The sequence below is a fragment of the Nuphar pumila genome, chromosome 15 (assembly GCF_984573655.1).
Source record: "Nuphar pumila chromosome 15, dmNupPumi1.hap1.1, whole genome shotgun sequence".
In the NCBI taxonomy this organism is placed as follows: Eukaryota; Viridiplantae; Streptophyta; class Magnoliopsida; order Nymphaeales; family Nymphaeaceae; genus Nuphar; species Nuphar pumila.
The window spans coordinates 9491242-9495318 of record NC_143263.1 but is presented as its reverse complement, the minus strand read 5'-3'; the positions used below and the strand labels follow the sequence as shown (position 1 = coordinate 9495318).

Below are 4077 nucleotides of genomic sequence, written 5' to 3'. Positions count from 1 at the left end.
CAGGTCGACAGCACCCTAGTCTAAAATGTGTTTTTACAAAGTAATGTATATATATACTGTCTTTGTAATTTGATCCATGAAACACTCAAACTATGTCTGAGTGAGACACCCAAAAGTTCACGGGACACGCCATTTTCTGTGCAGTTTCTCATTAAGAACAGTGCTTGACACGGGCACAAGTTGAAGAACACTGTGACATAGCATACAATAGTGTTTAGAAAATCAATAAGTTTACAAGATGGTTCGATAACCTTGTTTATTATAAAAGGGCAAAAGGAACAAAATGAGTGAACACCATTCTCATGCACAGACATGGGAGATTCCTGCCATATGAACCATCAATCATGGGAATCGAGAGAAGATTTTGTTTTGTTGGGACCCACATCTAGTGGAGCCTATCCGAGGGCTAAGACTGGATTATTGGCCATCCATGATATGTGGAAGTTATTCTCAATTTCTCATTCAATGTGTGTAACAAGATACCAAGAGAAACTCTACTGATATTGGTAATTTTCTTAAGCCTGGCACGGGTTCGAACCCGCAACTTCTGGTGTGACAGACCATCACTCTAACCAACTGATCTATTTTCCATCTCCCAATTCATTAGGTTGCCTCCTCTACTCTGGAATGAATAAGCAAAATAAAGAGATCAATCAATGTCACATTTCCTCTCCCTCAGCCTCTTCATCTCTCCCAATTGGTTCCATTCAACAGGTTGTGATCGTTACCTTTGAATGAATGAATGTGGGAAACAGGGATCTCTGGAAATAGAGAATCGATTTGGAGTGCAATTCACTTGGAGATGTAAATCCTGTGGGCTTGAAGTTGGATATCTCACCGGACCCATTTGGTTTAATCGGGTTTGGTAGATCCATAGCGGACCTACTTGGCCTGATTTTGCAAAAAGTGATCTAGAGGATATTTGAAATGATCTGTATGACTGTATGCAATTAAAGCCTTTAATACAAAGAGTGGGCAGCGGATGGGTTTTGTATTTAGTTGGCACTATCCCAACAAATGTTCTAGTGCAAGTTCAAGTTCGGATCCAGTAACACTAGATCCAATTGGGCTCAGTCCATAGGGATCTGTGCCAGATTTGTACCATATCATCCTTAAACTTAGATGTGCAAGCATGTATACTTACACCTTCCAATTTGATAACTTGCATTCAGGGATGTAAAAGGTTCAGATTCAGATAGGATGTGGCCAGTGCCAGATTCGACTAAAAGGTTCAGATTCCTATATTGGTTAAATGGATTTGAATTCAGATTTGGAGTTGGATGGTTAAAAGCTTGTACCATATCTGTTTTTTTTTTACATTTAATCGTTGAATCTAGATATTTGTCAGATTGGGTAGCAAAAAATCAAAACCATATCCACATCTGATTATATACAGGTCATTTTGGCTTACCAAATCCTACTAAATGGAGTCGGATACGGTTGGATGTTGGATATCCGGTAAAATCTGATCCATTGACATCCCTACTTGCATTTATTTCTTGAATTTCAGCCATTTAGAACTGATACCATACTGCTACCTTTGCATATCCAATGTCATGTTCGTGACTTACAAAGCTTTAACAAGATCGTATTTCCGAGTTAGCTACTTTGTATTGTTCTTGATTTTTTTTTTGTTTCAATCAACTAACCTCAAATATTAGCTTCTGTAATAATGTTAAGAAACCTTTTTTGATAGAGTTTGAAAAATACAAAAAAAAAAATAGAATTTTAAACTTTGTAAATTGAAGAAATCAAATCTCTCTCTCAAAAAAGAAAAAGAAAAAAGAAACATCACAATATTTCTAGCTTTTTATTTGCCATTTTAAAAGAACACATTAACAGATTCAGGTTCTCCCGTATTATGACAGCTTTGTATGGTCATTGGAAAAACTAGATCAGGTGTAAGATTGTGACACTATATGTCCAGCCTTCTCATAAGGTTACACTGCACCAAAGATGTCCGCTGGATGCGTGGGACACCATGTTTCAGGCATCCCATGCAGCTGCCATTTGCGTCAGGCGCAGACATGCAGTAGCGACCTTTGGACGCTACTGTCCGCGGAATCAAACACAATCAAACTCCTTCTGGAGGACCAAGTCGGGTGAATCTAGGTCAATATCTAGAATCCAATGAACCAAAGTCACTATTAGTTTCACTTGCTTTTCTTAATCAATTAAGAAAAGGCTTGGACGTATCGTATCAGTTGCTACCACTTATGGAGACCACACCATCAGAATGCGCCCATAAGCATAAGAACCAAGGCCAAACTCATTTGCTCCACTTTACTTGTGAAACCAGACCCAGACTTGATTTGAGATGATGGTACTAGGTCCAGACCCGGATCCAATCGGACCCCACCATAAGACAAACCATATATACCTAGATCCTATAAGGATAATATGAACCATACCTGGTAAAATAATATTTTTTTCTTTTTACATTGAAATTTTGTGGATCTTAGTGGGAACTCAGGTTGGGCCTAGGTTTGGTATGAAAGTTCACAAACCATACCCGGCTCCTTCAGGTCCAATCTGAATTTTAATCGGACCTTCTTATTTATCACCAAACCCTGACCCTATAAGGTTTGTTACAGGTCGGGTCTGGGTCAAACTTGACCCATTTACACCACTACTTGTGAGGCAAAACCCAACCTGAGCTTGAACTAGGTTGCCCAATGACCATGGGAACGTCGTTGAAGGTCCTGTTTGGGCTCACGATCTAGACCAACATCTAATTTGGCTCCCCAAAATGGCAGTTTCGGTGACTATTTCAGCAACCAAAATCGGACCAACCTCAACATTAGTCCCCCAGCTCACCGTCACTGCTCGGTTAGCCTAAATGCCTAACAAGACTGCACAAATTGATCAAGCTTGCTCTTTGTGACCATTGAGATGATTGGCACGATGCAGATTGCAATGCCATTTCTCTGACCCAGTTGGGACTCGACATTGTCCATATTGGCTCGACAGAGTAGCCCCAAATTTGAACCGAGCTATGAATGAGTAAGCCTGGTCCCTACACGGCACCTTGGTGAACCTCATGCATCATAAAAGGACGAGAGGGCTCATGTGCCAAGCTGAAGGCCCAGGTTCGAATCCCTCTGCCACATGGGCTCAAGAGATATCTGTTAGGGGTCTGCCTAACCCCGCCTTGCCTATCAAAAAAAATTAAAAGGACGAGAGAGTAGCTGTCCATTGGTCTCAGCCGAAATGAGACAAACTTTAGTCCTATATCGAAGAATGCGCTCAAAATGTATTCTATATAAGTCAAAAACGACCTCGTTTACATCGCCGAGCTCAGTAACAAGGGCTTGTAACCCAAGTGGGGGCACATAAGATGGTGGAACTGCATGTTGGTTAGGTCTGGTGAGGAAGGGGTGGCACTTTACGGTCCGTCCTGTTCCAAGTCAGAAGTTTGGCATGGCGTTCCCGGTCGTAAGGTTGGGTGAGCCATGTCCTAAAGTGGAGGGGACTGCGTGAGGCTGGTTTCACAGAGCAGCGAGCACCTCCCGCTCTTGGCAGTGGAAGGTTAGCGGATCGTTGCCCTTCCTTCCTCGCTTGCCAGTCCTGCCCTTCCATGTGCGAACTGCCATCTTTTTATCATTTTTAAGCAAAACTCTCAGGAATTAGGATTGATCTTTTTGCCCCCTTTTTATCTTTTTTAAGTAAAACTCTTTTTTTTGTCATTTTTAAGCAAAAATTCTAAGGAATTAAGATTGATTTTTTTGCCCCCTTTTTTTCTTTTTCAAGCAAAACAACTAGAGATTAGGGCTGATCAAGTTCATGACCATTAGCAACGGAAACATTGGAGTTCATGCCTATACTGTTGAGCTGGGAAAATATTTGCTACCCTAGTAGGAAAGGAACCCTCTAGTGAAAAAAAGAAAACATTTTCAGTTTTTTTCACCTCTGTAAGGAACCCTCTAGTGAAAAAAACAAAATATTTTCAGTTTTTTTCACATCTCACATATTACGTTTAGTTTAAACTAACCTTTGATTCATGTTTGTTTAATACATATGTTAGATTTTAAGAGGGTTGAAAAATCAACAGCATACAATATACTAAATTTTCAAACC

The 4077-nt window shown here is 40.5% G+C and overlaps 1 non-coding gene across 1 annotated transcript; it reads left to right on the top strand.

Annotated features, from left to right (window-relative positions):
• Positions 1-3290: 3290 nt before the first annotated feature.
• On the top strand, positions 3291-3597 carry LOC149814418 (signal recognition particle RNA). Its single transcript, XR_016428154.1, has one exon.
• Positions 3598-4077: the final 480 nt, after the last annotated feature.